Here is a 27,657-nt window from a genome sequence, read left to right on the forward strand (position 1 = left end):
ATGTCTGTGTTGTTATTAGAATTACAAACAAATTTGAAGCTTCCAAAACAGCCTGTTCATTTGAAGGGTAATGATGCCTAATGTACCTCAGCAGTGTTATCAGTCTTTTTTGACTCTATTTGAAGCTGAAGGAACATATGATTTCTCAAAAATCATCAAGTTTCAAAGTAAGATCTTAACTCAGTTACCCAAATTACCAAGTTACCAGTTGCTCGTGATGATGACTAAATTTTCTGAGGCTGCTAAGTGACTTTCCAGGCTGGCAAGTGATGTTCTGTTGGAGGTAAACTGTGCAGACTTTATAGTCTAAGCTGAATTTTAATCTCTCCAAACCAGACAGACAGACAGACCAGAAGTTCTTCTAGGTAATTTTGATTTTAGACCCCCTCATGCTAACTACATACTACTCACTGCCCTCAGATGTGGGGCTTGACTGCGATCTGCGTGTTGGAAATCATCTGAGAACACACTCACGCATGCACACACTTACAAAGAAAATAAAATTAAAAACTTGCACAAAGCAAAACAGTCCTTCCAGATAAGGAGGTTGTTCTTTAGATCAGGGACCCTGCAGACAGGGGAAGCATGTGGCTGAACTGAATTTAAAAGCAACCTGCTCTGGAATTTAAGCAAGCCATAAGAGCAGAAAAGCTGGCACAGAGGGGACAACTGCCCCTGGATGCTGGGAAGAGAGAAGGTTTCAAGAACATTGTGAAGGCAAAGGTTGTAGAGAGAAGGAGAAGGATAGAGGCACATATTTTAAAAGGACATTTTATCCTTTGAAAACCTGTTTGCTTTGGTCTGTTACTAAAAAATTAGGACAAGGATTATTGTCCTATTCATTTCACCCTGTTTCATGGAACATTGTTCTATAAAAATAAGTTACTGTTATTATCATGATAAATAAAGGACAGATCTGAACAGCACTATAAATTTTGGTAGTTTTAGATCTATTGCATGAATTTAAATGGATGTTTTTGTCACGGTTATCTATTTCCTTGACCACTCTTTTCAAAGAATTAAGGGTACAGAATTTTAATATTCAAATAAACTGCATTTTGCAGCATAATTTCTTCAGTATTTGGAAATGCAGCAGTGCTAATAATAATGATCATGCCAAAATATAAACACTCACTATAAATAATTGTTACTAGACACAAGCAAAACATAGAACTTAGATCCTTTCCTAATCAAGCTCTTTTATCCTTGTTCAGTGAGCTGTTGGATTAGGGTAAGGATGAAGACCTTGAAAATTCTGACTTTCCAAATGATACAAAATTGCAAAGTCTGGAAATAAACCAGAAATCAGAGAAATACATCTGCAAAAATGCTTAGATATTGGGAAGAATTAAAAACACAGCCTGGAAACAACATTTTGAGAAATAATTCAGAAATTATACTTACCACACCAAGGAAAGGAAGCAACATACAGTATTGTTATTTAGAATGAGGGGAAAATTCTGGACAGAGCTACACAGATCTCTGGGGATGATGGAAAGCAAATTAGACATATTCTGCAATGGAATAGAGACTGAATATAATGGGAAAATCATAATCATGGGTCAGAGGATCAGTACTCCATTTCACAGGTCTCTGACATTTCTGTGTCATAGAGACATTTAAATGGCTTCCTGGTTACCAGAATTTGGGTAAAAAGGAGGAATATTTTTGAACAGTGTCCCGTAAGTTCCATCAAGATATCAAGATTCGTAAGATAAAAATACCAAACCAAAGCAGTTGCTTATACGACTAATAGCTATCACAGCACTACTGTAGTCATGGCATGTTCTATAAGTTACTGCATTCCAATGACAAGACTTTCTTAAGGACAGTCTTTAGCTACCCTGACATGCACTTCCAAAATTAGTTTCGAACAAGTAAAACAAAAACCGGAATAAAAATCCAGACAAGTAGCTGATAACTGTTCATAGGGGAAAGAGAGAATAAATAAGATTATCCACACTAAGCTTTAAACTATGTGGTTTGTGTACTATGTGGTCTGTCTAGATTTGACCCTAATCCAAGTTACTATTGTGAAGGAGAAACAGAAAAGTTTGCTGGGAGTATTTTGAAACAACATGGTTATGTTTTATTTATTTTAGAGGAAAGAGAGGGCATAGTGGAAATAGTTGGATTTGGCAAGAAAACGCAGAGTCATCCAAACCAATAGCTTCAAAGGTGAAGTACTTTTTTTTCCTGCAACTTACACTGTCAAAGACTTTGTGAGTCTTAAATCTACATTCTTGTCAAAATCAAACGAAAAAAGCAACCACACAGTCCAAGATAGACAAGGTTCCTCACTAGGTCATTCATCTAAATTCAAATTATTGCTCTGTCCTCACAGAGTGTCAAACCCACTCGCATGTTGTTAATCTTCAGGTGTATCTTCTTCAGTCTTACACTTAGAGCTATTCACTCCTTTTCAACAAGTATTCACGAGAAGAGGGTCTTGTACTTGGACCCTCCACAACAGAAGTCAGCTTGACTACTTTCATGTACTACTCCAGTGAAGGATGGAAGGAGCTGCAGGAAAAAAGGATGTTTTGAAATAATAAAGTATTTTGTGGATGGGAACACCCTTTCCCACCTAGCTCCTACTAAAACAGATGCCTTATGTTTTTCCATCCCTTCCCCTTTTCATGCTCAGGACTCAGTTCCAATTCTATGCAAAATGCTGTGTTGTGAGGAGAATTAAAAACCTGATCTAAATTAGCTTTGTTTTAAGCTGGAAGTTGAACCAGATGACCTCCAAAGGTCTTTTCCAACCAAAATTTTTGTGTTCTTAAGGCTACAATTCAGTATCACTTTTCACAAGTTGTCAAAAAGGGGAAGAAAGGAGATGTCTAGACTTAAACAGTCATGTCTGGTGACATGCAGTCAGTATCTGATCCAAATATACTCAGTGCTCAATTTTATAAAGTCATAATGGCGTACAGAGGTAACCCAGAAAAAATGAAATACATATAATTGAGATTATAGGAATATAAGTAACATATTCACCTTTGAAAATTAGATAAGCAGAGTTGGAGACAGCTTTAAATAGAAACAAGAGGTGCAAGTGGTGTATATTCTATTTTAACATATAGCTGGCCTGCATAACAAAAACCTGCATTGAATGAACCTATACAGTACTTAGAAGTGGGTGGAAGGTTGGAAGACTTCCTTAAAGTATACCTCAGTAATCCAGAAATAACATAATCACCTCTACTTTAGAAATCTTTGCTTGGGGATACTTCTGGGAGTGAGTGTTTGGTTTTGGTGTTTTTCCTTTTCATTCTGGAGGCCTGTTCTTTCATTACTGTAGCTTATTTTGTTCATGAAATCAGTATAAGTTATGCTGACATTTTAATTACTGATCAAAAATGAGGACAGGAACAAGGCAATGAAAATAAGCAAAAAACTTTCTCAACAAACAAAAGAACCCAGCTGAACCAGTTTTAAACTGTTTGCCCTGTATTTTTTTTTTCCCCAACAGAGGCTCAATTCTTCACATAATATAATGAATAGCACATGCTAAGCATTGGACAAATAGTTCTGTAATTATACTACGGGGTCTTGGTGACACTGATAAAACATTCACCATCACCCTCTCATTGGAATTAGGCTAATTATGTACATAGTTGGGTGTCCATTAATCCTATTATTATTATTATTATTTAACAGTATTATTCATAATTTAAGTTTTCCTTCCTTTAATTTCAGCCCTGTAACAAACGAGAATGTTCCATGCTTAATTAACAGCCAAAAGCTTGAAAGTACAGTATAATGGGACATTATGGGGGCTCTATAGTGAGTTAATGACATAGCAACCAGCTAATGAGAATGAGGAATTTTTACAATGGCATTCTAAAATGAACGGCACAAAAGCACAAGTTGTGTCAAATAACATCATTGCCAGTATCCTTACTCAGTCTTCAGAAGTGAGATGGACTTTAGGCCGATATCCTGCACTCTTCAGAGAAACAAGATATAACCTAGCAGTGGTTTTCTTTAGTAGGAGGAAAGTTAGCTTAGTAAACCTCCTGCTACTGCATTAGCAGTGCCATTCTCAGTCTCTCTAGGAGCCATTCTCTTAGGCCAAAATCCATCTCATACCAGGGAATAAAAGCAGGGACGGGAGAGAAGAAAAAGGATGAAAGAGTCCTAAAACAAACACCTTTTTATAAAATTGCCTTTCATCCTGGGTTGAAATCCATCATTGGGCTGGCTTGCAGGATGGCAGTGCTCTCTAGACACTATGGAAAAGGTGACTTCTAAAGAAGAATACTTTACTGAATTCAGCATAATACTGATATTTAAGGGGTCTGGATTTTATTCTTATTCAGGTACAAGGTAACCAAGTAATATTCAAGAGGTATGTATACCCCATCTTCATATGTAAAAGGGTAATAATATTATTTTACTGCAACAAAGTGTTGTGGGGACTATCTCCCACAACAGTCGTATGGAAGACAATGAAGAAGAAGGATTTTCAGGTAACTGATCATTCTTTGATTGCACAACAATTAAGAACCTAGTATTTTCCATGAAGTTTTGCAGTATTAGTGCTACTGCAATTCAACCTAAATAAAACTTACTGAAGTAACTATATTTTTACATTAAGTGATTACAGTAGCATTCACAGAATACTCTCTATTCTACCTAATTTAGTGGAGGCTGAACTATTAATTACATCTTTCATCTGGGAATACTTCTCTGTGCTTGTTTAAGAATAGCCAGAGTTGCAATCATCCTAAAATATTTCTCTGTAACGGACAAAATGTGTTACTTTTCAGAAATGCTTTTCCCTCCTTTGACTCAAAATGAATCCCTTATAATCCATGTTTGAGATGGCTATGTTTAAATTATATGAATTCTACCTCCATGTTTACCTGATATGCAAACTATTTTAAAAGTGTCAATTCAGACTTACTATCATCACTAGCTACAAGTACGTGTGAGAGTAGATCTCAGTTGATAATCCTTCACGTGCGTAATGCAAAACTCTGCAGGAAGGAGCAGTCATAAAGTAGCAACCAGGCTGTGTTGCATCATTTCTAGCTCTATTACCAGAAGTCTGTGGTCTCAAAACCTGCTCCTGAATCCAAAGGTTGGACTGTGAAGTCAGCTCTGATTCAAGACATGTCAAAATGGTTTTCTGCTCAGTGAAACAAAATTACATATTTGACTTTGAGGAGGAGAAGGAAAATATGGGTATCTTTCACCCATCCACCCCAATAATAAATGGAAAAAATAGGCAGAAAAGTGAGTAATATGGAATTATATAAACATGTAAGTGCAAAGCATTATTGCCTCATTTTTCTGTGAGCAAAGGTGAGCTATGAGTTTTAACAAACAAATAAAGCTGCATGACAGAAAGCAAAAGGCACATCAAACAGCACGTCATGGTGTCTCTATTGAAGAACATATGCCTTTTCTTTACAGAGAGGACAAAGATGCTACAGCAGAAAAAAGGTTTTTTTCCAGTTGGTGCTGTTTTCCTGCCTTCCTGGCATTTGTTTCAGTAATTACATTTTTCCCTTCAAGTTTCTACACCAGTTTTGATCTGAGCTGAACATGGGAAAGTCTAATTTTGATTTGCTATAAAGGCCTGACAAGATATGTAATTGTTTACATTTGAGAGCTTAACCCTAAAACGAAAATAAACCAAAATAAAATAATTTCTTATTCAAGTGTTATTGGTCCTGCACATATTCTGCATCAAGAGAAAAAGAATTACCATCTCTCTCATTCCCTCTGTGTAAATCAGAAATGAAAACTAAATAACTGGGCATACCATGCCAAACACTCATAAATCAAATCTGTGCCCAAATAAGCAGTATTCATAATAAAGATATGCAAATAGCATTGACAGAAGCCATGCAAACCATTTCACAAGTAAATCAGGGTAAGTGGGCAGTAATAAATTCCAGTGTGACTGAAACAGCAGAAATTTAGACAAATTAGTGGAAGGTGAGAATGTTTTACAAGCAGATGGAAAGACAGTAATCACCTGATCAAGTGCAACTGGACACTGTAAATTATTCCATCTTTCACTTCAGGATGAGACATGCATGTGGTATTAACTTCTTCCAGATTTATTTTTGTAAATCTTTTGGGTGGGGGTAAGAAATGTACAGAAATATCAACAGCATCATGTAATTGAATACAAACCTAACCCAATAACTATTAGAACTAGGGAAAAAAATTCTGTTCATTATTGTGGAGTTTAGATGAAGCTCCTTCCATAATGCTTATATAAGGGACTCTAAGACAAGGTGCAAACTCCTATCCTCTCCTCAAAATACTAATTGCTTTCCCGGCTGCATTATATAAGAGAAAGGGAAGCAACAAACACAACCCTGAGGAACACAGACACGCCAGTGATTCACAAAAGAGAGGATCACTTGCTGTCTACATGGACAACACTTGTGCTATGGTAGTTCTTGTATCTAATGTCTAGGAACTTGGGTAACAGGTATATTAGAAACTGGAAAGACAGATACATTAGACAGTTTGATGACGCAGAACCACGAGTTTTAATCTCAGCAAGGCTCATGTACCCAGGTACCTAGGCTGAACTCTGGCTTTTCACACACGGACATGAAATACTAAAACACCATGTTATTTGTACACAACTCTCTGGTTGGTATGTATTTATTCTCCTTGCATTATAGATGGCAACATAGAAAGATTATAACCAGCAACTTAAAGCTTGAGGTTCTCTATTATGCAACTGAATCCATAGTCACACACCTACTATGGAGCCAAAGGCTCTGTTTCTAGTTATTTGTCTAGAGTTTATAAAAAATTTTTGAAGTTACTTATCAAAATAATAGATGAACAGTTTTTCAAACAGGGGTATGAAATAGCTATCCCATGAAAATTTCTGCAGGGAAATATTTAGAGTAGAGTAAACTTCCCAAACACGGAGCCAGTTCTTCCTTCAGAAGAGATGCAGATTAAGGCAGCAAAACTCTGTCAGAGCTTCATTTCTCCCACACCCTCATCCCCTTCCCTATTGGAAAGATAATTTTTCACTAGCTTCTTTTTTTCCCTCTCTGCCTTTTTTTTTTCCAAGGAACAAATTTTAGTCTAATTTCTTAGGTGACTGAGATGCTAATCAAGCAACTCAAGACAGAGAGGCTAGTGAAAATAATCAAATGTGAAACTGTCCAAGGGAAACACTCCACTTTGAAGTAAAAGAGAGGAAATTGTCATTTTGAAGCCACTAGAGACAGCCTTCCTGTTACAAAGAAGACCCTGGGGAGTCACTACCTGATTTGCTCTTAAGTCAGGCTGGCATCTCAGTGACAGGGCAATTGTAATTAGGATGAATAAAATGAGAGATGTGCCAGCTCCCCAATTTGTAATTCAGTGAGCGACATTAAAGACACAGCATTTTGTTTAATTTTTTGAAGAATCAGGCACTGTGCTAACAGGTAGCAGGACTTCCCCCTATGGGGATGACTTACATAAAATCTGAATCTCTCTCCATGCAGAGAATGAATATGATACAGGCAAGGGAGCCCAGATGGTTACATTCTTCTTGTTGGAATTTTAGGCAATCTTTAGGAAAAATTAAGATAGAAAATCAGATGTTAGGATTTTTTTTTTCCTTCTGTGTTCAGTTACACAAGAGGAAAACAATGGCATTTCACTGAGGCAACTGACATCAGTATCTGATCTTTCATCTTTTCATCCAGCTAATGAAAATTACAGGGTACAGATGCATCAAGCGCAGTTCTTATATTTGCCATTAGAATCAGTAACTCCAAAAGAGAGTATTTTCAGTATCATTTTCTGGGTATTTACAATTCCGTGCCAGGTAAAAATAACAGTTGTTCGGGAAAATGTGTAAAGTTACATATGTAAAAAACTAGAAATTCATATTTAAAAACTGAACTCCATTCAAAAACTCTTTTAAAGTGATACGTCATCAGTGACTCCAATAGAAAAACATGCACAATGGCAAAGTTTGATGTTAGCCTTCATCTCCAAACATGAACTAAAAACCTCAGATAGAAACAGCAACTTCTTTAAAACAAACAAACAACAAAACCAACCAACCAAACAGAAAAACCTCACCCAGATGTAGGCATGGGATTGCAAAGAATAAGTGAGGACAGTTACAAAATAATCAGTTGGTGGCTCTACACATAAAGAAACATAGCCCCCCAGAGACTGAGCTCCGGCTTTGACTCTTGTTCAATAGCCACCAGCACGTATCAAGTACCCTGTGAAAGAGACAACCAGGGAGTGATAAGTATACTGCATATCATTTTAGCACTTTGTTTCTGTGAGTTGAAACAAGGCCCTGAATACGAATGTAATTCAAAGCTAGGAAAGTTTCCTTTTGTACAAATTTGAATGCTACACTTGGGCACTGAAACATGCCAGTATATAGCACATTTTTTTTTTTTTTTTTTTCTTCCTAAGAGTTGCATTTTAAAAGTGGAGGCAAAAGTTCCAGGAGCCTGGACAAATTTTGTATTTGCACAATCCTTTGGTATCATTGGCTGACCCTTGGAATTCTACATATGCTCAGAAAAGCCTTTGTGTCTTCAGACTTTTTTTCAAAACAAATACAAGCTTTAATGCAGTATTTGTGTGACCATTGGTGGGTCCGTTAGCCTTGCAGGGGCCACAGGTCCAACACAATCAAGTCCTCCTCTGCCATAAAAGGTCAACATGGTAAATACATTTTAACCATGCTCTGTCACTGAGCTTAAAACTCGGCCGTGTCCAGTTTGTAGTAGTGCCTGAATTTAGTCCTAGTGAAGTTGCTGTCTATACTACAGATTGAAGCAGGTTTGTAAGCAGGTGAGTCAGGAGACAACCTTACTGTGATTGGTCTCTCCGGCAGTTCTGCATGTGTAATGTAGTTGGACTGTCAGGGTTACCTGAAGATTTCTCTTTTCTTGGGCTGTCAGTCCACTCTGTGTCATAACCACTAAATTCTGTTACTAATATCATTTTTCAAAGGGAAGGTACCTTCCTTTCTGACTTGCTCCAGCTGCCTCCATCACCTTGTTCTGTCATGAAAGTCATCTACTGAAGAAGCCAACTGCTATGTATTTCTATTACTTCTAGGTCTATGTTTACCAAATTAAATTCTGTAGGTAGCTTTGCAGGGGCTATCTATCTACCTACCTACCTACCTACCTATCTAGTTTTTCCCTGATGCTGGAAATTAGCAATTCCAAACTCTAACATTAAGTCTCACAAGTGTTGTCACCAGACTCCAGCCTCATCATCATTACATCAGGGGGTGTAAAACCAACAAAAATAAGTGGGTCCCTGCACAGGACATCCCACAGTCTTAAAGGAAATCAAGAAGAGTAGAAGATCTGTGCCTTTTAAGGGGGAAGAAAATGACACTTTATGTTTAAGCAAATGAAAAGACAACTGGTACCTAAATCAGATGATTTCTATTAACAACAGAGGATGAAGAAAAGCTCCTTGGCTATCATATCTCAGCCCCAAATGAGTAATTCTATTTGTAATATAATCTTTTGAGACTTCTCAGTTCGAAAACCAGGATTTGAGACATTAGAGCAAAAAATTTTTACTTCTAGTCCAGTGTCCCACCATTATCTCATTCTTCAGAAAGCAATCAAGCTGGTTAAAATCCCTGGCAATATCCTAAGCTCTCTGTTTTTAAATCCCTCCAGTCTTGTCACCCCATTTCACTCAGCTGAATCTTAGCAACAGTTTTGTTTCCAGTTTTAATCAACAGCATGGTTAACTTTTCTACTGGAACAAGGTCTCCTAGCTCTCCTTTAATAGCCCAGCAACGACACGAGTGTAAATCTGTTAAGGTTTGATGGGAAATGATGATGATAACAACAAGAACACCACCACCACCACAACAACAACAACAATAATAATAGAAAATAAATAAATAAAGCATTGCAAATTACTGCTAGCCAAAGAAGCTAGGGAGAATAAGAGGACTTGTATGAATACATCCATGGAAACTGGCTAGAGAGCATTTAGGCCTCTTTTAATGAGCAAAAGGACAAGCTAATGATGTCTGGAAAGTAATGGGAACATTGAATTTAACACAATTCATTGTGTTCAAATGCAACACGTCTTCAACAAAACATTTAAAAAAATCAGTAAACAAAAGTAAAATCTTGTTAATATCACTAGACAATGAGAAAACTCCAGCAAAAACTTGACAAACTTTAAATAATAGTATTACCTCAGGTGTGAGGAATTCTGGGTATTACAAGGAATAAACAGCAAGGCTAGGGAGAAGATATTAAAAACATTTGAAGGCGAGGTGAATGATTGACTTTCTAAGTGAAAGGAAATGGGCAGACGGGTGCTAAAATCTAACTTTTATACTTGACAGTTGGAGCTAACATATATATGCAGTCCGAAGTCATTAATGAATCATGAAAGACACAAGGCCATTATTCCCATTATATTTTGGATAGGTAGACAGGAGCTAGCACTTCACTCCACACAAGCCACAGGGTGCCAAAAGTGAGCTTGAGTCTATAAAAGCACATATACATCTGCCCACTTCTGTAAGTGCCCAAGAGTTTGAAGGCACATTTGGACTGCATCCAGAGCTCCCCATGAAAGGATAACTAACTAATCCAAGTTACCTTCTCCACTACATTTGAAATGCTAAATGAAGCTCAAGGTTGTGTCCAAAAATCACTTTACATACATGTTATTCCAGACTGCTCTTAGATGTATCTTTGAGTCCACATCTAGTGAATCACGATGGAGAAACTTCAGCTTCAAACGCCCACTGAAAACCAGAACCTACTTGCAATGCATATTAAGCCTGTCTTGGCCACTTGCACTTATCCTCTTGGGGACTGTGGCAGAATTACATGAGTTACGGGTACCCCTTCAAGGACAAAAATATCCTGTGGTGGAAAAAGAAATGGGATTTGTACTGAGCTTCATCTTGGGGAGCCAACAGATAAGTTACAGATGGATAAGGAGTGTGGGTCTGGGATCACACCAAGCCTAACTATGATTCTTGGCCCAGAATGGCAAAGTCAGTGTAGACAGCCATAAATGCACTCACTGCCTTATTTAGAGAATCCAGCTTGTAAAAGTAATCCATTCTGTAGGGGATTACACCTGTGTACTAAGCCATGAGGATGAAAAGCTTTGCACTATTCGAATACAAATCTGGTTATTGTGTGCACAGACTAGACACAGAACTGAGTTACTAATGTGCTTAAAATTCAGGCTCCTGGTTCCAATCAGATAATTCAGTTCTTTTTCAAAGTATAAGAGAACAGGCTCATTTTCACCCCTGGCATAAGAACATGCAGGGGTGTAAAAAAACTGGCTCCCAGTAGAGCTGGAAAATTCTGTGAAATATTTGATAAATATTTGTTCAAATGCTTTGGGCCCTGACCCAACAAAGCATGTGTACAGATGAAAAGCAGATGAGTACTCCCAGCAAAATGAAAGGAATATCTGTAGAATTATTCACAGGTCAAAATCAAACATACACTGAAACCTTTTCCTAGGTGACTCTGGTTTATGGCTGGTATGAGCATGGACTCTAAGCACAGAACTACTGGTACAATTTATTTCAGACAGAGAGGAATCATTGCTATTATTGCTATTACTGATACTTTGCAGCCCTTATAGTGGATGCACTTTGACTTTTATAATGTTTTTCCTTGATCTTAGTGTGGCTTGTTCCCATTCCCGTGTATCACAAAGCAGTTTATGCTGGCATAACTGCATCTACAATAGGCACTTACGTTGGTATTTCTCTAACAGCACATCAGAAACTGATGAGAAATAGATAAATAACAACAACAAAAAAATCCTTATTCTCGTATATGGAACATCCACACCAAACATGGAGTGCATTGCCATGTCCTTCTTTTACTTCTCAGAAGGAATAAAACAACTGGCAGAAAGATGCAGGCAAGACTGAACATACAAAACTGCTTCCATATAAGAAGAGATTAAATAGACCAAAGTTCAGACAAAAAGGGTCTGAAAGGATTGAGAGAGGTCTCTAAATTGTGAAGAAGAATAGCGAATGAGTATTTATTGTTTCTCATGGCACAAAAATTATAGGTAGTCAAACAGAATTATCAGATGGGAATTCTAAAAGCAAACAAAGGAAAGCACTTTTACATAAAACAGAATTAATTGTGTAACTTGTTGCCACAGTAACTTGTGGATGCCAACTGCATCAAGCAGATTCAAAAGATTATGAGGCAAATTAATGAAAGGAAAGTCCTTTCTAAAGTATAGACAAAGATGTAAACACTCTAGGTGTCAAGGCTGTGCACTGACTGAAGATGGGGTATATTGGGGAAGTATTAATCTGTGTGTGTTCTGCTTCTGGACTCTTCCAGGTCACTGTCTATAGGATATTGGGCTAGATCGCAGAAGGGTTTAGATCCCAGGACAGGCATGGAAACATAATTTGGCATGGCAGGCAAACATGGATAGACCTTGTCAGTCTCACACACTGCTCTCTTCTTGAAGCTAGGCCTACAGCACCTTCATTTACTGTGGTTTTTCACCTGCTCTGTGAATCACAGGTCCAGTGCAAATAGGTCAAATCTAAACTACAATCTTCTGATTATTTTTGTTTAGCTCAAGTGGAGGTGGAGAAAGTGGTTCTGGCACTAGATGACATCTGAGCACGGCTAACTAAAAGAGACCTAAAGGGAACTCTGAGGACCCCGTCTACAGCCACAGCTTAGCTCTGCCCTCCTGTGTCATGTCTCTTGCTTTATGGCCGATGACACCTTGGCGAAGGGATGCAAAAATACAAAGGTTTGCTGCATTGTCAAAAATAGGTGCAGTGAATATCTAGTTGCCAAATTGCCTAGACAGCACCTCTACTTAGGTTTAGAGGACTGCCATTTTCATTTCAAGCATCTCAGTTTTCTGTAGGTGCCAAATCAGGAGCTACCTTACAAATCCAAGACTACTACACTTTTGAACCTGGCGGAACTTTCCAGTATAAATGATTTAGGTTTATATTTGAAAAGGCATCTAGGTGCCATTTCACATCCAAAAAAATCATCCTCATGTTCCTGACCTTTTATGTCTTTTTGGTTAACGTCACAGAGGAAAACTTCACCCAGAAAACCTGTGTGAAGCTGACTTCTACAGTCAAACAGCCCTCTCTTGCAAACATCTGAGAGCCCTCCAGTCTCCTTAGTTGTGATTAATGGGTCTATTCATGTGTGTAAAGTTATTAACAGAAATATTCATAGAACCAGATACTAAACCAATGAGGAATGAATTAACAGGTTAAAATGGGTGTACAGAGCTGATCAGGTTATGCTCCAGTTTAACTTCTTTGTAGTGACCTAAATTATTTCTTTATAGCCTATTGTCGTGGTTTAACCCCAGCCAGCATCTAAGCACCACGCAGCCGCTCATTCACTCCTCACGGCTCCCAGCGGGGTGGGGAAGAGAATTGGTAAAAAGTAAAATTCATGGGTTGATATAAGAACAGTTTAATAACTAAAATAAAATAAAATATAATAATAACAACAACAATAATAAAATATAATTGTAATAAAAAGGAATACAACAAAAAGAGAGAGAAATCAAACTCAAGAAAAGACAAGTGATGCACAATGCAATTGCTCACCACCGGCTGACCAATGCCCAAGCAGTGATCAGTCCCTCCTGGCCAACTCCCCCCAGTTTATATACTGAGCATGACATCCTATGGTATGGAATATCCCTTTGGCTAGTTCTGGTCAGCTGTCCCAGCCATGCTCCCTCCCAGCTTCTTGTGCAGCTGCTTGCTGGCAGAGCATGGGAAACTGAAAAAGCCTTAGCTTAGGATAAGCACTACTTAGCAACAACTAAAGCATCAGTGTGTTATCAACATTATTCTCATCCTAAATTCGAAACACAGCACTGTACCAGCTACTAGGAAGAAAATTAACTCTATCTTAGCTGAAACCAGGACACCTATAAATTAAAAACAAGCCCATGCAGAAAACATTACAGCTGAGAATCCTACCTGGCTGATTGCTGGCTTTTTTCTTCCCCTTGTCCTCGGTTCACCTTGGCTAACAGGCAAACTCCCACCCAGCTGCTCACTCCCCCCTACCCATCAGAAGGACGGGGCAGAAAATAGGAAAAACAGAAACAAGAAAGCTTGTGGGTTGCAGTAAAGACAGGGAGATCACTCACTAATTACTGTCATGGTCAAAACAGACGGGAAAATGAACTTAATTTATTGCCAATTAAAATAGATTCGGGTAGTGAGAAACAAAAAAAGACAAACCTTAAAGCAGTATCTTTCTTCTCACTTTCCCAGAGTCTCAGGACTCCCTCAGCCACCCCGAGTTGCCCAGGCAGACAGGGGGTACAGTGAGTACCCAGCAGGTTCTCTCTGCTGCTCTTTCCCTCTCATACTTTTACCTTGCACCGACGTGGGCTCTCCACAGGCCTCAGCTCCTTCAGGAATATCCGCCTGCTCTGGTGCAGGGTCCTCCAGGGGCTGCAGCATGGATACCTGTGATATCTGCTCCAGAGGGATCCTCTCCACAGGCTGCAGGGGGATCCCGTGTCCGCATGGCTGTTTCTCACTCTTGTTCCCTCCTCTTCTCTGTCCAGTGTTTTGGGTTGGTTTTTTTTTGCCATTTCTGACACATGTTTTCACAGAGGCACCACCATCCTCCCTGACAGGCTGGGCTGTGCCCTGTGGCGTGGCTGTTGCAGAGCTGGCTGGAACCGGCTGGAACCGGCTGAGTCCGGTACAGGGCAGCCCCGGCCTCCCCTCACAGAGGCGGCCTCCCCTCACAGAGGCTGCCCCTCCGGCCCCCTCTGCCTGCCAGCACCTGGGCACGGGCACCCGATACATTTCTGAACGCTTACGTTCGCTGGAATTGCGAGCAAACGCCGTAGAAATCCAGAGCAGAACGTCACAAAGGGGAAGAGCGTTAGGAAGCGTTCACTCAGGAGACGTGGGTCGTGGCAGGCTGCGTTCAGGCTGCTGGGACCCCGGGAGCTCTGTGGGCAGCAAAAAGTGCATGTTTCCTGCCACAAAACAAAACACGACTAAAGAATACTTTCACACATGCACAAAAAAATAGACTTCTGCTTCAAGGTAGATGTTTAAGGTGGGGGTAAGCCGTCGGTACACAACAACCGAGGGTTTGACAGCGCGGTCTACCAGATAGTTTGAAATTAGGCATCACGCTTAGGCTCTGGCTGGGGTACTCAGCAGGCTCCCAAAGCAGCTGTCTCTCCAGGGATACAATTGTCCACGGCTTCTTCTGAAGGAACTGGTAATCTCGGACAGAAATTACCACTAGAGGGACCACTGGTCCGATCTCTCTGAAGAAATCCAGAGTTTCTGTGCTCCCAAATGTAAGCCAAAGTCTTCAATACGTGGGATCGTGGTGACTTTCTTGACGTGGGTGTCACTGGTGAAGCTGTCTCCTGTGCAGTTAGGCAGCCCCATCATGTCTTCATCTACCAGTCCCTGTTTCACACCTGGGTGATAGGGAACATAAAGCATACTACACATTTCTCAAGGGATATATGAAAAGACAGAACAACTTTTCCTCTGCTTCTCAACAAGGACAGAAGAGGACATTGTGCACTACACTTCAGCAGAAAACCTATAGGTTAAATATGAAGAAAAGCTATAACCAGCCTCAGAGGAACAGTTCAGGCAATGAAATAAAATGCCAGAAGAGCTTGTGTAAACAAGGAAATAATATTCAAGGCAGGATGTGATACCTAATTATTAGGGAGGGAAAAAGTCTATGAAATCAATCCTGCCACTATGCAGGGGGATGGGGTAGCTGGCCAGAGGCCTCCGTTCCAACCTTAATAAATGTGTATGGGAGAAGACTGCATTAGCAGTTAAAGGAGACACCAAGGGTGCAAGCACAGAGCCATGATATTAAAGGGCAGAGACAACACTCTATTTACAATAAAATAAACATCATTTACACATGTGTTACCCATTTAAGTGAGAAGATGGGAAATGGAAGCAGGCACTGTCAGGCTGCATTTAGAAGAGATGTGTTTGATGGAACATTTCAACGTGCTTCGATTGAGACCCCTGCTACTTTCCTTTTGAAAATTGTAGAGTAAAATGTGCTGGTGAATTGTAAAGGTTTCATCCCCCTTGATGTATTTTTATTGAACACGACTTGCAGGCTTCAAATTTTAATATTCTGTCCCTAGACTGCTGTCACTCACCATATCATGTTTCTCAATTCACAGGGGTTAGGGTTTTGGGGAAAATGGCCCAGACATAATCATTAGGACACTTTGTTTACCATAGGACTATATTGTCAAAATGTAAATTTATATTTTATAATTCCCATGAGAAATAAAAAGATGGCATTTAAAAGCAAAAACAAACAAAAAATAAAAGAATGTTTTTTTCTCACTAACTGCCATGCTCTATCAAAAAACTAAAGCATTTTCTGATTATATTCCATCTATTTCCCAAGTGCTTGCTTCTCTTTCTCAGGAACTTTTTCATCAGGGTTTCAGAATAATTTCATGCCTTTCTTTCCCCCCTAAGCCATCCAATGTGTAAACTTACAGATGGCAGCGTCCTTCTCAGACGTCATTTTCATTGCTACTAACTTCTGTGCCTCTGGAGGAGGCCAGCTTATGGTTCTGTTATGCCACTAATGAGTCTCCCATCTCTTCAGCAGTAAACAGTCTTTTTACTAGTCAATATTTGTGCTGCATTGTGCACACAATGCCCTATGAATCTTGCCCCTGCTAGTGAGCACATTTTATGAATCTAAATAGTTTTTTTGTTGTCTTCCAGAGACTCAGGATTACTGGCCTTTTGTTGTATATCCACAACGTCCTGTGTACTTAGATCATAAATTTTCCATGAAAAATGCATGCTTCTGGCAGTGGGCAATCTAACTATCTATATTATTTATTCAGTCTCTCTGGAGCAAAAGCTAAATATATTGGCTTTTGACTGGTTAGGCGTGCTTGGTCCCTGTGATTCTACCTAGAATAAAACACAGAGCTAGGTCATTTGGAAAGTGTGAGCTTTTCCAGGAAAAGCTCAAATTTGATATCACTTAGTACACCCACTGGGCTTCACTGTAAAAAATGAATGAAATGGGTTAAAGGAAACACTAATTAGCCACGTTAGTACTCTGTGAATGTGGGAGCATGGTACAGACACAATAAAGTACAAATGGTTTTTAATTTACAGTTGTTGCTAAATAGGATAACCAGGTAAAACTAAATAGAATAATATCTTGGCAATGTCCTAAGGAAATATACAGTTTTTCCCAAACATATAACCTGGAATGTAAGTTATAATTAAGAGCAGGAAGAGCTTATGAGCTAAACAAAATTGCCATAAGTAAGAGCCACCACTTCTGTCTATGACCACTCCAGAGGTGAAGTTTTCAGAGAGGTGCCAAAATGGGTCTGTTGAGCTGCACTGACATGTCTGGTTGTACTGGAGCTATTCTACATTTATTATGATGTACCTGAAATGAGAATCGGACTTTGATCAGATGAGCCAAAACTCTTAAAAGAAACCATGAGTTCAGAATATCTCAGACTAGAAGATTTGAAACTGTATTTCAATCACAGTTGAAATGGAAGGAGTACTCTGCATCCGCTACCAGAATTCTTCTTGCAAAAAATCAAAAATCCTCTAGCAGTATCATTAACTATTGGATGAGCTGCAGTTTCGTGGGAAGGCCCTAATGATTGTGCCAGCCAGGAATTTTGACTAACTGAGTTTGTCCTCACAACCTCACTTCCCAACATACGATAGATGCATCTACAGTTCTGCCAAATCTTGGGATATTTGAACCTGAAACTGTTCTGCTGCCCTGTCATTGACTATTCAGGAGCTGGGATATGCTGAAATCACCTTAACACAGAAAGCATCCAAAATCCTAGGGAAACAGGGTTTCCCCAGCTTCCCTTTCCTGCTTGCTGCATTCTTCATCCTAGATAACTTGATAGGCAGAAAATACTGTAAGGACCCTCAGACTAGGAAGAAATCCTATAGGGCTGGAGGCCATTTAATCAACCTCTCACTTGCATCCACCATCCTGTCTGCGTCACGTGGAAGAAAACTTTAAAATAGGAATTAAAACTCAACAAACTCACATCCAATTAATATTATTCATATTATTAATACTTGCTGTGCGGGACTTATCAGGAGATAATTGACCTTGTCAGTCTTATGCGCCCTCTGTATTACTGTTAGATCCTTCCACTCCCTTCATGCTTAATTATAGCTTGATAAAGCCAAAAGGAAGTTTATTTTCCCCTTCCCTGCCTTAACCATAGAATGTCAGAGAAAAGGAAGGGGGGGAGGGAGGAGGAGGGATGGATCTCCTAAAACATGTAATCTGCTCTATTAATAAAGTGAATCTAACAGAGTTGCTCCCTGGGGCCTGACAAATGCACCTGTCGCCATCACCAGACAACTGATATAAAGTACGTGTCCAGATGCTTTTGCCCTCCACCACTCTCTATATATGTATTTTAAGAAAAGAAATCTCTAATTTGAGCTAATGGGGGAGTGGGCTGACCTGTTTTTTATGTAAAACTTTGATTCACTGCAACACTCATGCTGCTTAGCCAGCAAAAGTTAGCACAGCAAACACAGGTCTTTTTACAAATCTATTAAATGGAAGAAGGAATATATATATACTTAAAGAACAGACATTCTCTCCCCCATCTGCTGGCTTTTTAACTACAATTTCGTACATCAGACTTGAGCTGTCATTCCAGCAGATTTAAGACTCATGTGATTGGAACATTGATAAGGAAGTGATGCAGGTACTCCTGTGTGTGCAAACTGGTGGCTGTGCCCTGGTGATTAGAGAAGAGATGAAAACATTCAGTGCTCCTGCTGTCATTGACGTATTCATCCCTAGACGCTGTGGCTAACTTCATCTCCCTGAAGATCCCTTTAAACAGTCAACACAGGGATTGAGTGGTACATACAGGATGAAGAGAGCCTTCTGCCCTTTGGATTTCACTTTGTGTGACCTTCAGCGCAGCCATTTAACCCCTTAGGTGGCTCTCTTTTCCAGACTGTAAAAGGGGTAGAGTAGTCCCATAAAGAACTGACTTACCTCTGTCTTTCTATGACTGTCTCCCTGAGCAGGAATCAGAGCTGTAAGGAGAGGATTTTTCAAATGAGATGTTAGTGTCTAGCTACCTATTTAATAAACAAGGTATCCATGGAGATGAACATTTTTTACTGTAAGTCTTAAGTTTTGTCTTCTTGGGCCCTACAAAATAGCTTCTTCTCTAAAATTGTTACCATGGGTTTGGATTTACCTCATAAAGCTGGCCAGGAATGTTTTGTTGCTGGTGTCCTATCTGACTCGCTGTACTGGCTGTATTTTCAGTGAAGGAAGCTATTTTTTTTCTTTCTTATTTTTCCTTTGGTGTTTGCAGTGCAGTAGGAGTTGGGGATCAATGACAGGCTCATCCAATTTTTTTTTTTTTGCTTCTCTCTAGGGGTCTGGCTATTTTGCCCTTTGAAACAGCTGAGTACTTTTTGGCTTTGGACTGTGTGAATGAGGAAGCTTCTCTTCTGTCTCTGTATTGGCTGAGCTTCATGGCTGTAGCTTGCACTCCAGAGATGTCTACAAAATGTCATATTTGGTTCTTGCCTTTTTGCCACATGGGATGATATCTTCAGTAGGAATTTCCTGGGTAGTCCTATGGGGTTTATCCTAAATTTTTTTCTGAAAGTTATCTTAGGTGGAGTACTTTACAGATTCATCACATTGCTCAGACAGCAGGGCCTGCAATTTAATGGCAAATTTTAAAAGTGGGCTTAGTTCACTTTAAAATGAGTTAGCTTCTGTCAAAGGAATTTTTATATATCCTTGTTTATATGAGCAAGCGGATTAATCAGTAGGAGAAAGTTTGGAGAAGTGTTTCTCAAAACATTTGACCTGCCTGCAAATAGGACTGTTCCATAATGAAATTGTCTTATACAAGAAAATTAGAAATCAGAAAATATTATAGAACTTCTTAATTCTCACAAATGTTTGACACAGAATTCATGCTTTCTGCAGAAATCTTTAAGAAAGATGAAAACAAAACTGGAGGTATGAGGCCATCATTCTAGTCAACCATGCTCCACTGATTTTAATACAACTATTCTCATGCTTAAATTAGACCTACTCTCACAGACTTTATGGAATCAAATTCTGCAAAGTAAATAGATGTGCTTTTTTTTGCTTTTACATTTTGTATTAAAATTAGGCAACTATATAACATGCATAATGCCTATTTAATGCAAGTAACCCCAGAAGTCCTAGTACTTATACTGCTTTTGGGTAGCAAGATGCATTTGGCTACATTAACATGAGAGCATAGGTTAGACACAATGAACAGACCCCAACTTTTTTTCCTATCTGAAGCGAATGAAAGCAGAGTAAGTCCCAGACATAATGAGATTAACTTCAAGTAAAGGAAAACCCAATGTAAGGTTTCTGCTGCTCTTCTACTGCAAGGGTGTCATTACCTATTTCTTCTCCCACTCTTTCCATGCAGGATCTTATCAGTTTCTGTGTTTCCATATTCTAATTTCAGACTTGTTTTCTTTACAGCAATGAGCCAGTCTGAGCACCCAGACTGAGAAGACTGGATAAATGAAGAGCAGGAATGCTTTCATCTTGTTAAGCTTCAAGCTGGTTATGCAATCTTACAGTACCATAAAATGTATCCTTTCAGTATCTGGCTTAAATACCTTTAATATGTCCTGAGGTGATCGCTGGGCCAAGGAAGAATGGTGTAACGTTCCAAGCAGGAGTTCTTTGATCATATTCCCAGCATAAGCCATCCTGAACATCATCACACAGGACCTTGTTCCTGAGCTGAGGCTGCTGAAGATCCTGTCCTAAACCAGGTCTATCTGACCTGAACACCAAAGGAACCTGCATGGTTTTGGAGGTGGAACTGGATTTTGTGCCACTGTCATGCCCCAGAATGATGGCTGGTTCAGGCTCTACCACAGACCATATGAAAGCCCATATGTATAACACCTTTTGATGAAAAAGGCCTAAATCTGTATTTAATTTACAGATAGAATACATATACACTTACTTCACTGGCAAATAGGCAGGAACTATCAATCAGAAAGTTTACATTTAATCTGGGTTCAACAAAAACTTTTTATATGCCTCTGCCTCCACCTTCCTCACCAGTGACAGTAATCCTTAAAAAGTAAATTTATGCCTTAAGAGCATGAAGCAGCTTGAGATATTATGAAATCTAGAGTAGTGCAATAGGGTAAGCTCTTCTGTGCTTTGTGAAGACAAGGGACCTAATACTTAAAGTGCTGGCATAGATTGCAAGGCACTTCGGGGTTTTTCCCCTTTCTTTGCTACTAGATTTACTTCCTGACCAATTTTGGCCAAATCACTTGAATTTGTGGGTTAAATTTAAAACAGAGAGAGTGACACTGCCCCACCTCACAGCGATAGAGGGGATGATATTTAGGTTCTTTAAGTGTAAGAGTGGCAAAGGCACCCTAGACAGCTGCATGGTAAATTAAAGAAATATCATTAATAAGCCCCAACAAATTAACAACTAGCCCATAAGCCAGTACCTTTGTATCCTCTATATCAAATTCACCATGCATAATCCTTTCTTGTGCTGAGCTCTGCTGATAAAGGAAGGATTCGTTAAAAATTATTTAGTGCTATTCATTATGGAAGCCATACAGGGCTCCTGCTTGTCAGCAGAGGTTTCAAGAACCAGTCTGAAGACTTTGGAAAAAATATAAAAAATCCCTCAGTTTAAAAGGAGGCGGGGGGGGTGTGGGGGGGAAGAACATTTTTCTACACTTCAGTAGGAGCTTTAAGAAACCAGTTTGGTTTTCAATAGTGTCCCTGTGAATAGAAGCCAGATGGTCTTTAAACCAGCATTTCCCCCACCATTTTAGGCATGAAAGCCACTACTCTGACGGAGCTGCAAGGAGGAGAGATAGGGATGGCAGGATACAGGCAGCACACAAAGGAGAAATAAGAAATCCTTTAAATGGGGAATGAAACACACTGTTTGACAGCTAGAAAAGGGGGGAGTGTCAGGAAGGTAAAAGGGCAGGCTCCATAGGGGTAAGCAGAAATAATGGAGTGTAGAGTAACGGGATGTGAAGGGGTTATAATGATCATGGTAGCCAAGTGTGTAATTTGCAGTGAATAATTGATCCAGTGCCTTTATCTTTTTTTTTTTTTTTTTTTTACTGTTTCTCATCAAGAAGATCACAATTTTCTTGCATCTGTTCCATCCTGATGATTCAGTGAGTGATTTCTGCAATTGAAGCTTGGTCTGTATACTGAACACAAGCAAAATTCATTGTGAATATACAATATCAGAAATCCTAGTTCAGTTTTGATGGAACACATAAATCACATGGTATTTTGTATTTTCTCTAATTAGTGAGTGTAACTCTAACAATTGCTGTGACATTTCTCCCAATTACGTATTCAGAATATGTTTTTCATGAATATTCTTTTAAAATGGACTTTCTCTCCAAATGCTTATGACAGTAAACTCATTGGCAAGAATATTACTGCAGTTTTTGACAATCTAGGGACTTAAAATTCCATGGTACTTTTTTGTTAAAGGAGAAGAGATGACATGAGAGACCAGCCCAAATTCCAGCATGTATAATTACTCTCCCCACATGAAAATATCTGATATGGTCTTCATTAAATAAAATAGGTCTCCAAGCCTCTGCTTGCCTCTCACTATAGAGACACTGGTGTATATGTGACTGAAAGTAAATGCGCAGATTTCTCAGATATGAGATAGGCTGACAATACCTCCAAACCAGAAGTCCCAACTGCCTACCATGGAAGCTAGAGGGAGAATTACATGCTCCATAAGTAAGTAAATGTTTGCTTGGAATGCTAGGAAGAAAATCTCAATGCACTGTGCTGGAGCAATAAAAAAAAAAAAATAAAAAAAAAATACAAGCCTAGTCTCATTTAATGACAAAATCATAAAATTCCAGAGGATAGAGTTCAGTCTAGTGAGACCCACAGAAAGGGCAGGAATGTAATTAACACAAAACTAACATCATTTAGAGATAGAAACAACAGACAGCACAGGAGGAATGATGGTGACTGGAGTATGGAGCAAGGAAGGCTTGTCCTTGGTAAAAAAAGATGAGGTTAGAGAATACTTAAGCAAACTAGAAAAACATAAATTCATAAGCCCTGATGCAGTGCACCAACAAGTGCTGAGGGACCTGGATTATATCATTGTGAGACTTCTTGATAACCATTGAGTGATCATGGCAATTGGGAGAGATGCCTGAGGACTGGAGGAAAGCAAAGTTCAATTCTATCTTCAAAAAGGGCAAGAAGGAAGGCCCACAAAATTACAGGCTGGTCAGCCTGTCCTCTTTGGGAAGGTGATGGATTAATTAATCCTGGAAACCATTTCCAGGCACATCAAGGACAAGAAACACAACAGGAGTGGTCAGCGTGGATTCACCAAGGGGGACACATGTTAGACGAATATGATAACCTTCTGTCATGGTTTCACCCCAGCCGGTAACAAAGCACCACACAGCCGCTCGCTCACTCCTTCTGCCCCGGCACCAGTGGGATGAGGAGAAAATATAAAGAAAAGTTCATAGGTCAAGGCAAGGACAGGGAGGGATCACACACCACTTATGGTCACGGGCAAAAGACAGGCTCAACTTGGGGAAGAAACAAAATCAATTTAATTTACTACCAATCAAATCAAACCAAGGATAATGGGAAATAAACCCAAATGTTAAATCATCTTCCCCCCACCCCTCCCTCGTTCCCGGCTCAGCCCCACTCCCGGTTCTCTCTCCCTCCTCCCCCCAGCAATGGGGGTTGGGGTGGGTTCCTCACCCCTTGTCTCTGCCGCTCCTTCCTCCTCAGGGGGAGGACTCCTCACTCGGCCCCTGCTCCACCGGGGGGTCCCTCCCTCCCTCCCGCGGGAGACAGTCCTCCATCAGCTTCCCTGGCGTGGGGCCTTCCCGCAGGCCGCAGTCCTCCAGTCACGGCCTGCTCCAGCGCGGGCTCTCCCAGGGAGCGGCGGCCATCTTGGGGGGCAGCCATCCCCCTGCTCCCCGCTCCTCCTCCCCTCCTTCCTCACTGACCTCGGGATCCGCAGAGGGGTTCCTCTCACGTCCCAATCTCCTTCTCCCCTGCTGTGGGTTCCCCTTCTGAAATCTGTTCTCCCAGAGGCACGACCACCATCACTGATGGGCTCAGCCTTGGCCAGCAGCGGGTCCGACTTGGAGCCGGGGAAGCTTCTGGCAGCTTCTCACAGGAGCCGGCCCTGTGGCCCCCTCCTCCGCTACCAGAAAAAAACCCCGTGCCACACAAACCTGTAACACCTTCTATAGTGAAATGACAGTCTTGGTAGATGAGGGGAGCAGTGAACACTGTCTACCTTGACTTCCGTAAGGCTTTGAAAATTGCCTCCCGTAGGACCTTCACAGAGAAGCTGATGAAGTATGGGCTAGATGAACAGCGAATGAGGTGGACAGAAAAGGGCCTAGAAGGTGGTAATCAGTGGCACAAAGTCTAGTTAGAAGCCATTCACTAGTGGTGTACGCCAGGGGTAGATCTTCAGTATTTACCTGGATGAGGGGGCAGAAACTGTACAAAACTGGGAAGAGTGCCTGATAGACCAGAGGGACCTGCTGCCATCCAGAGAGACCTTGACGGGCTGGAGAAATGGGCTGAAAGGAAACTCGTCAAGTTTCAGCAAAGGAAATTGCAGAGTCCTGCATTTAGGGAGGATTAGCCCTATGCACCAATATATGCTGGGGCCCAGCTGACTGCACAGCAGCTTTGCAGAAATGTCTCTGAGGACGCTGTTGGACACCAAGTTGACTGTGAGCCAGCAATGTGCCCTTGTGCCAAAGAAGGCTCGTGGTATCATGGGCTGCATGGGGAGGGCAGTCGGACTGCAGGTCAGGGGACACGATTCTTCCCTCTACCCAGCACTGGTGAGACCACACCTGGAGTACTGTGGCCAGTACTGGGCTCCCCACTACAACAGACAGAAGGTTATAGTGGAGAGAATCCAGCCAAGGGCCATGAAAATGGCAAAGGGGCTGGAGCATCTCCCATTGGAGGAAATGCTGAGAGAGCTATGACTGTTTGGACTAGAGAATAGAATAGAATAGAATAGAATAGAATAGAATAGAATAGAATAGAATAGTTCAGTCAGAAGGAACCTACAGGGATCATCTATTCCAACTGCATCACCACTTCAGGGACAAAGCTCAATGGGGAATATGTCAGTGTGCATAAATGCTTGAACGGAGGGTCCAAAGCAGATGGAGTCAGGCTCTTTGCAGTGCTGCCCAGTGACAGAACAGGAGGCAATGGGCACAAACTGAAACACAGGAGGTTCCTCCTGCAGATCAGGAAACACTTTTTTATTGTGAAAGTAACCAAACACTGGCCCTCCCTGAGCAGGGGCTTGCACAACGTAACCCATCTGGCCTGAGGCTAAACCGCCTCCACAAGACCAGGAGAAGATGGCAAACACCCTACAAAGCAGGCTTTTCCGTCCCCTTTTGGGGTGTCTGCCTCCCTGGCTGGGCAGCAGTTGGGGGGCAGCTCCAGAGTCATTTGTGATGTCATCGGGTAGCGGTTGTGACTGCTCTGACCTCACTGCTCTTCAGCGGCCACGCAGGCTCTGTCCTGTGGCAGTTGGTCCAGGGCTCCTGAGAGTTCACACGCGCAGCGTGCCAGCTCCAAGAGGGCTCTGGTCTCCCACTTGGAAGGGTTCCTTGGAGGAGAGGCTTGGCTGGTGGGGGTGCCACGGTCCTGCGCGGTGGCTGCGCAAGGGCTGTAGGCATGAGGGGGTTGCCAGGGCCCTTGGCACCGCTGAAGCCTCCCAGCCGTTTCGTGCGCCTTCGCTGAGCACCTCCTGCAGGTACCCTGTGCTAGCTCAACTGGTTGGTGGTGGTTTTCTGGGACAGAGCACAGGACTCTGGGGGGTGTTAAGATGGGGAGCAGCATGTCTGGAGGAGCTGGGGCAGGCGTGGAGGGCAGCCCTTGAGGCTGGCGGGCACACTGTGCTGAGGCTGCTGCAGATGCTACTTTCCAGCCCTCAAGGCGGCCCTACGGGAGGCTTTTACCTCCCCTCTGCCACCACTTTCTTCTTGCTTTGCTGTCGTGTTCCTGGTGCGACTAAAGCCCAGGCATTTTGCACGTCTTTCTTGGCAGGACACGGCATCAGGTGCTGAAGAGCCTCCGGAGCAGAGTGGCCCTGCAGTGATGGCCGCCCCCAGCCAGATGCAGCAGGCAGGGCAGTCGGAGGCAGTGGCCGAGGACCCGTGCCCCATCTGCCTGGGCACCATGCACAACACCGCCTGGGTGCCCGAGTGCTTCCACCGCTTCTGTTTTGGCTGCATCTGGCGGTGGGCCAGCAGGACAGCTACGTGCCCACTCTGCAGGCAGCCTTTCGACCATGTCCTGCACACGGTGAGAGCGGACGATGACTACCGGGAGTATGCCGTCGGCCCGTCCGCCCACCGGCAGAGGAACGCGGCCAGGAGCGGGGTGCGGAGCAGATCCCTGCAGCAGCACGTCTACCTGCACCAACAGCCCACCGACGCTGGCTCCGCAGCGGGGAGAAGGGGGCCTGAGGGGAGGGACCGAGCGGCAACGGGGGACGCAGCTCCAGGGCCCTCCAATGCCCCCTCCCAGCAGGCTGCAGGGGAGCATCCAGCCAGCCCCGCCGGTCCATTCTACCTCCTCATCGGCCAGGTGCTGGTGGTACAACCTGTGTTTATTGTTCTCCCCGAAAGGAGAGACCACTAAGCATCAGGAGCCTTCCCAGCACCGGGGCAGGCCTATCCAAGCCCCTTGACCAGCAGTGGGGCTGTGGGTGCTCATCGAAGACCTGCTCATTCAAGGGCCATGAAAGCTGTCTTCCCGCTGGGTCCTCCTGCTGCCACCTCCACAGACCGTCTGAGTCTGGTCCACCAGTAGCCCAGCTCCTCTCCCTCCCAGAGCTGGGCATGTACCAAAGCAGCTCTGCAGAAGTGGCCCCAGGGCCCTTGGGAACAGCGAGCTGCACAGCACCGAGAAAAATCTGTGGAGCCTCCACCTTTGCAGATGCTCAGAAGACTTCTCAACATGGTCCTGAGCAACCTGATCCATGTCAGCCATCTTGAGCAGTATGGGACAAGATGACACCCAGAGGATCCTTCCAGCATCCATCATTCCGGGTTGCTGCTTTTTTTTTAAAAAAAAGACATTAATAAAACTGTTTCTGAAGTGAGACAAGAGGTGGCAATGGTGATAAGAAGTCATTTATTAGACAAATGAGAGATATGATCAACCTTTCCTCAAGAGGTAATACTTTTTCCAAGCACTTCTTTTAGCATGGCTTCAGTTGAACTGCAGTCCCGGTCACTAAGGCCATTTTACTGTGGGGCATGTCAGACACCTAAGCACAAAAGGGATCCTATCCATAATGCTGACAGTACTCCACTGAGCCCTCTGAGCGCCTTTCGCAGGTCTGATGGAGGCCTCTGCTTGCTCCCACATGCAGCTGGAGCCAACCTATTCCCCTGCCTATGGGCCTTCCCCGGGACGGCCCGCGATGAGCCTTGCACATTTGCACAAGCCTCTGAACAGCAGCCCCTCGTAATGTCTGGGAACCTCCAAAGGCTCTTGCCCGGCATCCCCCAAGGACTCCCCC

Source organism: Buteo buteo, chromosome Z, assembly GCF_964188355.1.
Source record: "Buteo buteo chromosome Z, bButBut1.hap1.1, whole genome shotgun sequence".
In the NCBI taxonomy this organism is placed as follows: Eukaryota; Metazoa; Chordata; class Aves; order Accipitriformes; family Accipitridae; genus Buteo; species Buteo buteo.